This window comes from Pungitius pungitius, chromosome 6 (genome assembly GCF_949316345.1).
Source record: "Pungitius pungitius chromosome 6, fPunPun2.1, whole genome shotgun sequence".
NCBI classification, from domain to species: Eukaryota; Metazoa; Chordata; class Actinopteri; order Perciformes; family Gasterosteidae; genus Pungitius; species Pungitius pungitius.
This window is the reverse complement of record NC_084905.1, coordinates 18,844,643-18,855,676: the sequence shown is the minus strand read 5'-3', so window position 1 is coordinate 18,855,676 and position 11,034 is coordinate 18,844,643. Positions and strand designations below refer to the sequence as shown.

The 11,034-nt window shown below is 48.1% G+C and overlaps 1 long non-coding RNA gene across 1 annotated transcript; it reads left to right on the top strand.

Annotated features, from left to right (window-relative positions):
* Positions 1–4,263: 4,263 nt before the first annotated feature.
* LOC119196174 (uncharacterized) lies at positions 4,264–10,298 on the top strand. The gene is made up of 2 exons (XR_009956674.1): positions 4,264–4,319; positions 8,724–10,298. It is a non-coding gene; the product is annotated as an uncharacterized LOC119196174 (long non-coding RNA).
* Positions 10,299–11,034: the final 736 nt, after the last annotated feature.

Sequence of the window (11,034 nt, the reverse complement as noted above, 5' to 3'; positions counted from 1 at the left end):
CAGATTTGAATGGATTATAAGTTATTATTATTTTATTATTTAGACTATTTGAATAAAGCTTATTTTCATTGATGGTAAGTTTCATGTGTATATAAATTAGACATATTTGTTCAATATTTTATCATATTCAGAGAGAAAAAGATAAGATGTTGCATTATGGTCCGGCTTTTTTACTTTTAAAAGATTTTTCTTTAAGAATTTAAAAAGTTCACTCATTTAAGTTCACAAAGGTGGCACTAAAGGGAAAATATTTGCTTCATGTTTATCTGGATGAAAATATTCCGGCATGCATCAAATACATCTGTGTAAGTCGATTTTTATGGTTTTTGAATATTTCTTTTAGCACAAAAAATATGACTATTGTTCACGAATATACAGCGTCAGCACGTTTTGGTCAGGGTGTGTGTGTGTGTGTGTGTGTGTGTGTGTGTGCGTGTGTGAGAGATAGATAATTTACTCGGGATCTTTTCTTTGCCGGTTGATTGTTCAACTTTTCTTTTTAATAATGATGTTATTGCCATATGGCTTGTCTGAAACCTCGTTGATACGAAAAACATAAATATATTAAGGGTCTCATTATGCTTTTGACTTCATGAACTTTTTATGTATTTATTTCAAACCACAATTAGTAGATTCTGTTGTGTGCCCTTACACTAGTGTTAGAAAAGCGTAAGTTAGGACTTCTTTACTCAAGTTTTTTTATTTTAGAATGATTTAATTTTCCCCAAATCATTTCACTTGTCATTCTTAACACAGCTCTAAACATATATTATGAATATTATATATTACAAACAATATATACTATATACATTTATAAATATATATATATATTTATTCATTTATTTATTTATAATTTATTTAGTTGAGAAAATAGTCACCAATCTGCCAGCCTGAGGCTTAGCTCACATGTCCGAGTGAAGCATACCTTCAAATAGACATTTCTATGTCCCACATTAACACATCGCATCAACAGAAAATATGCTTTTGATCTCCAGATCACTTCCTGAACGTTTCTTGTTGTAGAATATTAAAGGTCATGTGATGGTGTCCTTTTAGAGAGTTGAGCGTGTGGTCACGGTCGCGTGCCAGCGCTCAGTGGAATTCTTGCGTGTGCAAAAAGAGTCGCTCGCCAGAACAACACAGCAATAAAGCCACCAGTGCACTGCTTCGTTTGTTAACGGGATAAATTAGTATTTAAGATTATGAGGATTTTGTTTCATCCGCGAGCTCGCTGTGATGTTGTGAATCCCCTCCAATTTCCTCCTGGCAGATATGAACTCCAGATTGGGGAGATGAATGGGGGCCAAGTGAGTGGAGAGCGGATATAAAAAAAATTCTGCCATTGTAATTCAGTCTCTTTTCATTTCTCCCTCGAAAACGAGTCAATGACCTGTTTTCAGAACAATAAAGCTGAGCATTAACTTATTGCTGGCTGCACTATAAATTCCCCAATTCATTGCGATCTTTGTTTTTCTATGTGTTTAATCAACAGCGATACAATATGTATTCATTAATAACTAGGTCATATTCTTTTACATATTTTTGTTTTCATATTTACGCAATTCATATACTTTATATATATATAATTATTGCCACGTAATGAGATAAAGCCAGAAATGTATACATTTATTGTGGAACTCTTGAATACTTAATGAATTTATTAATAGAATGAAGGACGTGGGAAATAGATTTTTTGCATATAGAAAATATGTCTTCATTGGGGCACTTTAGGTTTAGGTACTATGTGTTCTTGCTGATATTAGAACACTACTGCGGGTTGCTTCCAGCAGGCCACTCACTGCTTGTGGAAATAGAGCTGGATTTAAAAGTCACACAACAGCAAAACAACGTGTGCGATCTTACAGCGGATCATTGCAACGTCTGCTTCGGGCTTCTCCGTGAGCCGAAATCTCCTCGAGGGGAACGAGCGGCGGTGGAGAAGCCGGGCCGTGCTCCCTGTCGCTGTGCACCAGTGGATCTGCAGTGGCCACTACAGGCTGTGGACAGATTAAACACAACAGGACAGTAGAAAGTAGGCCAGGCCCCGGAAAAGATAGCACAAAGAGGCCCTAGACCCCAGCACACACACACACGTGTACATTTATGGGGTAGGTGTTGTGTATCCTAGTGCCAAAATGATTGCACAAAAGTTAAACTTACACAAGTTACCCTTCATGCATGCACACACACACACACGCACCAAAGTATTCAAACCTGCTTTTCCTCCCTTTTGTGCCCCGTACATGGAAGCCATTAGTCCATTACCCTTTTGGCTACTGAAGATTGGGGGCCATTTTATTCTCCCTGCGCTAATCAGGATGTCAGCTGGGAGTGTCACATGTAATTTATCCACAAAACCACAGCAACTCCACAGCAACTGGTGAGCACAGTCATAATGACATAATATTGCACTGGTGGAGAGTTTCGAAGGGGGGGGCGGTGACAGATGATGTTGATTTTCCTCCCCCCCTTTTACCTCCCCCCCTATTTCCCTCCAGACCGTTCTGAAAGGAGACCTGTTGCGACTTTCACCTCTACACCATGGGCCCCATTGGCTGAGGTTGGGTGTGTGTGTGTGTGTGTGTGTGTGTGTGTGTGTGTGTGTGTGTGTGTGTGTGTGTGTGTGTGTGTGTTTTTTTTTACCACCAGAGTCTGGCTCGTGATTGCGAAGCAGTTCGAGAAGCTTCATCACAGGATTTTGTCAGAATTTTGACAACGAGCAATTCTTCAATTCGGACTCCTCGGAGCGTCTCTCTGGTTTTTAGGTGCGCGCCCCCCCCCCCGGGGGCCAAAGCGATATTCCAGATAACGCTGAGCTGCGCCCACTTGAAATTTTTTTCTTTTCCAAGCGTTATATATTTCCTCGGTTTTTTTTTTTTTTTTTTTTGGCCTCCGCTGTCGCCAAGGCAATTTAGCGAGAGTAAAACTGCAGCCTCAGCAAAGTTGTTCCACTCGGAGGCCGAGTCAGGGGTGGAGGAGGGAGGGGAGGGGGGGGGGGGGGGGGATGTTGAAAGGCCTCGCCTGCTTTCAGACTATCAAAATACTGTAACTCCCTTCCCTCGCCTCACCTCCACTTCATCACCCTCTTGCGGTTGATCTTCGCTGAGATGAATTACGCCGGCTGCTTTTGGAGGCAACAACAAACAGAAAGTAGAATAAATACACCATGTGCATTTGATACGTCGTTGCCTCCATTTTTTCTTTCTGCCCGTTGTTGACTTGCTGTGGTGATCTGCGTGTGTAATTGAGCGCTCCGTTAAGGTTTGTGTATCCAGTGTTCAATTTGTTTGCGGTAAAGTGGCCCAAAAAACTTAAAGCCACCTTATCAGAGCACATCAGTAAAAAAAAAAAAAAAAAGAAACCCGTAGATATTGTGTTTTTTTTTTTTTTTTTGCGAAATACTTTGAACAGCCGTTCATGTGGTATTGTAATATTCTGTAAACTACCCCCCCCCCCCCCCCCCCCCCGCCCAACCGTAATTACCTGCCTGGGTTTTAACGAATCGAAAGCACTCGCACACAGAGTGCAGTGAGTGCACAGCTCGGCCACGATCCTCCCTCCACGGGCTGCAGGAGTTGGGTTACTTATGAGCCCATAAACATGTGCTGGCGGCGCTCCAAGGCCCTGCACTGTAATTACCCGCGCTAGAAACAATATATAAAGGACCCTTCCCCGAGAAAGGCCGTATCCCGGGCTGCAATTAGCGTCCTTGTACAGAATTATCACCCTTCAGCAGCAGCAGCAGCAGTAGCAGCCGCCGCCACGCTGGGGGGGGGGGGGGCTGGAGAGGGGGGGGGGGGGAGGCCTTTAATTGGCAGTGTCCTCTTCGCTCTGCCAGAGGACGACCCCTCGCGTCTCTGCGCTTCGTTTCTCGCAGTGTTTTCAATAACGAAAACTGAACCCCCCCCCCCACGCCGCCGCCGTTTTCCCCCCCCCATCGTCGGCGCTGGCGGGCGAGGGCAAGGCCGCGGTGTGTGTGTGTGTTGGGTAAGCGCGCGGCAGCGAGAGGGTGCCGGGGTGGGGGGGGGGGGGGGGGCGGGGCGTGTTACACGTTTCCACTAATGAGTTTCCCCGGCCAGGCGATGCCGCGGGGCGAGAGCTCATCAGCACACACGGGGGGGGGGGGGGGGCTCCCTCCGTTCTCTGCTTCATTGTTTTCGCCTCCTCCTGCCGCTCTTTGTAACGCTGAACATGGTCTCTCTCCCTTCCACGGTGTCCGTCTCCCTCCCTCTTATCTCGCTCCCTCCCTCCCCCAGGCAGGCGGCGAGACAATTTGGCCCACAGGTGAAATCAGACGGGCCGGCGATCGCAGCGGCACTGTAAGTACTTTAATCCACTTTGAATCCAATATGTCAATATGTCATTACGTATTGTAATGCCGCTGTAATGTCTTGGGTTTTATTTTATGAGATGCATAAATTTAATTTGTTATATACGTGACACGAGCCGCTCCCTCCCAATCTTTTCTCCCTCTTCCTAAGACTTAATATAATGTGAGCTTGCATTGGCTTAAATCATAATGCCTGTTATTGTGCCGTCATCCCATTTGAAGTGGCCCCAATGGCTTGTCAGCGGATTGGATTAAAAAAAAAAAAAGAATCCCTAACAAAAGCAAAGCTAATCTTCAGTGCACAGAAATCACTCGGGGTGGAGTCTTAATTGTCCACTAGGCGCCGGGGCCTGGATCTGTTAGAAAATGGCTTCCAGCTCTCAGCTCCCCGCCGCCATTTTGTGTTGTTCTGCCAATGTAGTCATGTAGCGGGATGTGAGAGGCAAGTGTGTGTGTGTGAGTGTGGAGGGGGGAAATGAGGGGGGGGTTGGGGGGGGGGGGGGGGGGGGGCAACTGGACGCTTAGTGGATGAACAAGTAAAATAATCAGAGCGGAGGGGTAGGAATTGGAGAAAAGTGGTGCTCCAATGTACAACGATAGAGCGCTCACGATGTCTTCCTGCGATGGAGGATTCTACTTTTCATTTTTTTTTTATTGACGACTGGCCCCCCCCTCCGTTCCTCTTCTCAAATATGTGACCTTATGCGTACGCCATAAATGCTTCTTCCCTATTGATGCGAATGTGCTGGCAGGGCCCCACATCTGTGTGATCAGCCTCTCCTCTCCTCCACAACACCCAGGTCCTCAGCCCCCCCCCCCCCCCCACACTTTCAGCAGCGTCGAGTGCTTTAGCAGAGGTCAGTCCGGCCCGGGCCTCTTTGGACGCGTCACAGACACACGGACGGACAGTCAGCGGCTTCGCTAACATCTCAGAATGTCCTCTGTCCCCCTTTGACTCCCCAGTCCTTAATCCGCCCATGCGTTTGCATATGGGACAGCGTGGCCTCCATATTGTGTTTGTGGAATGAATTATGAATGCTATTGCGTAACCGCGGTCTGTTTCTAGGGCATATTTCTACAGCATCTACCCAGAGACCAAAGCATGAATAGATGTACTCGGCCTACGCCTCTTGGAAGACGATACTGCAAAGCTGGCCCTGTCTGCGTTTGTTTATGGTCATACAGAGCAGATGGCCACGCAGCATGCTCACGCATTGCACACCGGCTGCCGCGCTGGCACTGCCGCATGCATCGTATGCAGAAATGTAAGCATCACGCATCTTCATCGTAAGCGCGCTCGCCGTGTGTGTTCTCCCTCATTTTTTGGGGGGGGAGCTGTCCTTGAACTAAAGGCACCGGCTGCCAAATCAAGCATTTCGATGCTAGCTGTGGTTTACAGCCTCAGCTTTTAGCTACAACTTCTGACCACTGCAGTGAGGCGGACTGCCGCCAGCTGTAGCGCGGGGGTAACGAGTTCTTCAAGGTTACTGCCCACTGTCTGTCAGCTGAAGTTCATATCCAGGGAGAAAGGTATTTGTCCCACCCTCTAAATATAGCCGGCGACAGATGCAGCGCAGTGGGGCACTACCCAACTGAGAGGGGCCCTGCAGGCAGGCCGGAGCAGGGCCGGGGTATGCAGACGTGTCAGGACTTCAGACCTCTCCTAATACACGAGGGGGGGTGGGTGAGTTGGGGGGGCCCCGACGGGCAGCCGCGCGCGGCCAATGCACGTCTCACCAGCCTCCATTAGCGCGGAGACACAAAGGCCGAAGCCTGCTTTGTGTGAAAGTACAACAATCTGGGTGCTGTTTGCACACGAGGCTGCAGGCGTGTGTGTGTGTGTGTGTGTGTGTGTGTGTGTGTTTACGCACATGCGACTGTATACCGCGTGTGAGCGATGAGAAGCAGCTGGCGAGGTTGGAATCAGCGACCCCCCGCTGCGTGCCTTGTCATTACAATGATCATGGGTTGGGCTTTCTTTTCTTCTTCTTTTTTACCTCTAAGGACCCGGTGAGGGGGGGGGGGACCATTTGGTCTCACATCCGGACATGCAAACCGTGCACGTAGGCGTGAGAACATACACACTCACATTTCACACGAGTGTACATGTTGATCCGCACACACACACACACACACACCAACGCATACATTATTCATGCACCGATGCTTGTAGCTCCGCACACACACACACACACACACACACACACACACCCATGGGCACGTACACTCAGACATCTTCACAAACCCCTTCGTTCCTCCTCACTCCGTATCGGCCTCATGCAGAGGTGACAGGGAGGTCAGCCTGTCTGACTTTGAGCTGAATGCCCCCCCCCCCCATGGCATGTGTAACAGGACCTGCCCATGCGACCTCTCGTCTCCTCCCGCGGCATCCACCCCCTCCGGCCCTAGTATAAATAGATGGGTCATGCCTGCTGTGCAAACCAGAGGGGGCTGCAGGGCAAAGAGTGTGGAGGGGGGGGGGGGGGGGGGGGGGGGGCAGAAGTCATGCTTCTCCTTTTTTATAAATGATCCATCTTGCCTATCTGGATTCCTCCCAGCTGCTCCCTGACTCCATCACAAGAGAGAAATACATTCCCACCAGCGTCTCTAAGCGTCTCCGAGCACCTCCCCGACAGAAAGGAAGCCACACATTTAAAAACACGCAGAGATCACTTCGACTCAACCATACCAGCACTCGTGGCATCATGTGGTGCTAAACGGCCTCCACCAAGGCCTGAGCAGGGCGCGGGGGGGGGGTCAATGTGAGCAAGAGCCTAATGAAGAGGGCTGTTTAGTTGTGCTTGAATAAAGATGCAGAGGGAGCTATAGTGAGGAGAGCACCAGATGTCAATATAAAACCCTGGGTTTTGTTACTTGTAACTTCGAGTACCTTCGGGAATATTACACAAAGCGGCCCAATGATAATACATCTAATAACGTTATTCAGTTTATCCTTTCTGTCACCAGCACTATCTTCTGGTCTGTTGTGGTATAAATGTTGTTCACTCCATTAAAGGTCAAGAGTCTAAAACATGGGACTGGGAGTACACAAATTCAATATCAAAGGTGGATGAGTTGAAATTGATATAAAGAAGGGAAGATTTAAGATGCATATTGTCTCCAACTTCATTTTCTAAATCACTCGCCGCACTGACTAACCACAAAAACCGCCAGAGCCCCAAAAGATCAGTTTACAAGCCTCCACCTCTCCATCTTCCTCGAAACTCGGCTTCGGTATTGATCGCTGGCCCCTGTAGCACTTAGACCCAAGTGGGATTGAATTAAAGTGGCTTTCCCACCAGTGTGTGCCTGTTGCTCCGAGCGCTGTGTGAAAATGTGCTAAATGAATATCATGTTTGGCCCAAAGGGAATTTTGCCATGTTTGTGTGTGTGTGTGTGTGTGCGCGCGCGTTCCCCCCGGCGCCGGTACGTGCGTTAGGAGGCGCGTCGAGGTGCAGAAGGCTCGACTTTGAACCGCGGGCCGATGGCGGCGTCACCGAGTTTGCACACAGCTCAGTTTTCAGCTCGTCTTGAAAGGACTCGTTTTTAGATTGTATGCATTCGTAGACAAGCTCACACAAGAATGTGTGTGTGTGTGTGTGTGTGTGTGTGTGCGTGCATACTTGCATCGTGTATTGGTCCCCTAGGGTGCGCGGCGGGCGTGTGTGTGTGTGTGTGTGTGTGTGCAGGTGTAAATATCTCCCTGTCACTGGATGATGGCGACTGGCTCCACTTGAAAGGCAGCAGACGTGCGCTCTGTTGGTCGGCTTCCCGGAGCCGTCTACTCGCCGTGAGATTGAAGTACGTCCAGTCAGCAGACCGCGCGCCTTGACCCTTACCTTATGAAGCGCGGGCCTTTCTGCAGAGCGGCACAATTGCAACGGACTGTGAGAGGAGCATTGAGCCACAGGGCCACAGTTCGGTTTCAAGCACTTGAAACCTAAACATCGCTCGGTTGGAATATGAATGTAAAAGTAGCTGAAAGTAGCTTTAAATGAAACACCTGTTGCATGCTCACCATTTGGCTCCTTTATTTGCTTTTTGAGGTACGTGCGTGTGCGCATGTGTCTGCACACATCCTGTATTTCTCCTCGCCGGGAGGGCGTGTGCTTGCACATACTTACAGTCCACCCATCCACTGCTGTGATGTAAGTACAGCGGCGTTAAATAATGCAAAGAGCCTCCGACTCGCCCCCCCCCCCCCTCCCCATGAGCCGACACAATGGAGCCTCTCCGCTCAAGACCTTCTGTAATACGCTTGGCTCTACTATTTGTGCCATCGCAGTGAGAACGGCAACCGCTTTGTGCTTCTGCGGCTCGTTTGGGAACTAGTTTTCTACACAGGTCTCTGTCATCTCAGTTATTGTGTTGACGCGCTTTCTCCCTTTCACAGATTTCACAGGCTACGGCGACCTGACGCAGGGAGCCGCGTGTTTCAGAGGAGGTGAGCACATGTGAGGAGGATGTTTTCCCCTACTGGTGACTACTGTTAAACACCCTTCTCTCCAGCGCCCAACAATCTGCACATATTATGTTTTTGCTTTGTTTTGCATGCGGTGGGTGTCTGCCGATGAGGCTGCTAAAACGCCGGGTTGACGAAGCCGGTGAATCGGAGATCGGGCGGAGGTGGCCGGGGTGGAGGGATGCGAAGCGGCAGAAGGTTGAGAGAGAAGCGATGCCACCATTTGGTCTGGCTGAGTCATTTCAATGATTTCCTGATTTTTTTTTAAAAAAACAGCCAAGGTTAGAGAGAAGAATGTCGTCTTAAAATAGATTCTCCCTCACTAATCGGTACTTGACCTCTTTTGACAAGCGATGCTGGAGAGTGTTAACAGGAATTAGTCACCATCTTTTTGTTTGTATTGGAAGCCTATTGACTCCCGACCAGAAAACAGGACCTTTACAGGGAGTTTAATGAACGCAATATTTAAATATATGAAACAAAAATAGAAATAAAAAACATACTGCGGGCACATTTGAATATGGAAATATTGTTGGATCCTTTGAACCCTTCCTCTCCCCCCCCCCCCCCCCGGGAGGTAAAGGCATGAACCCGCTGACCCGATCGCCGTGTTGTGTTGTGCACACAGACACCGGTCCACACCGGTTAGCTGTCCCCCAGGAGAGGGGTGTGTCCCTGTGTGTGTGCGTGTGTGTGTTTTGTGTTTCAGTGAATAGCCGGCTGTTCTTTATGCATCGGGGGTTCGTCCCAGCGGATCAGCGCCCTGGAATCCCTCTGTTTTGTGGAGGAGAAACACTGTCCTTTGGGGTGAGGTAGTAGGTTGTATAGTTTTAGGGTCACACCCTTCCTGTCAGATAACTATACAACTTACTGTCTTTCCTGAAGTGGCTGTAATATCGTCGGACGGGTCGACACTGGGGACGTGTTCTCAGGACATAACTCATTTACAGCTTGTTTTGGATTGTAAGTTGCATAACGTTGTTTTTTCAGAACTGTCAAGGTTGCACTTTAAGTAAAATGCTTTTTTTATGCTTTAAATGCAGGTGTTATGTTTCCTACAACTTTTACTTTCACAAAACTGTCTTTTTTTTAAATTCCCATTTATGTTTTTTTAATCACAGCTCAACTCAGTCACTTACGTCATTTTCCGTATGCTCTGATTCTTAAAAATATGAATGTGTGTTTATTTTAGAAGTGTAAAAGTTCAGCCAGCCCGTACGACCGGTCCAGAACCGTGATGTTCGAACAGGGTGAGGTAGTAGGTTGTGTGGTTTCAGGGTAGTGATTTTGCCCGCTCAGAAGATAACTATACAACATACTGCCTTCCCTGAAGGGCAGCAATACTTCACCGTACAGACCACAGGGGACACCCCCCCAAAACCTAGAACTCCCTACCTGGAAATGACCACGGCCAATCACAGCCTCAGAAGTGACCAGCAGGTAAACCCGGTTCACTGTCATTTGTTTATTCTCCTCCAAATATGAAATAAAAAATAAGATCAAGAATCAGTTTGTCCTTGGCATTTTTTTTTTATATACAGTATGTTCTGTCCTTTTTAAGTGTCCATTTAGATGTTTTAGACTATTTGCAGTTGTATGACAGCGTTGGTGTACAAATGTTTCCAAAGCATTCCGATCCCCTTTCTACATGCACAATACAGTTAAGTATCGCAAGCTCTCTTCTAAAAAAATGTTCAACTAATCCCAACCAGTTCACCAGCAATTATCAAACTTAAGTCGCCACCCGTTGAAACGTTTGGGAACGTCTCTGATAAAAGGCCAAAGAACGACTTGACCACCATGGTCCTTCCTGGGATCGGCCCTAAGTAGAGCAGATGGCAGGAAGAGCCGCGTCCCAATCTCACCTCCCGCACTGCAGCATGATTCATATGGCAACAGATGATGGTTACAGTACCTCTCTGGCCCACACACACACACACACAAACACACACACACTGATGACGAGGTGAATGCCAGCTCGGGCCTCAGACGAGCCTCACTGTCTGCGGCTGCTGCTCCGTATCTCGTATCAAGGTCACCCACAGGGAGACCCCCCCCCCCCCCCATCCCTCCCTACCGGTAACCAACTGTGTGTCGCAGGGAACGTCTTATCATGCATTTGACATCAAAATAAACATTAACTACGTTTCCACTGTGTGCGGCTTGCCTCTCACACATTTCAGTCACACCAGACACGCTGAACCGGTGATTGTATCACAGAACATCAGTGGAGCAGCTGATC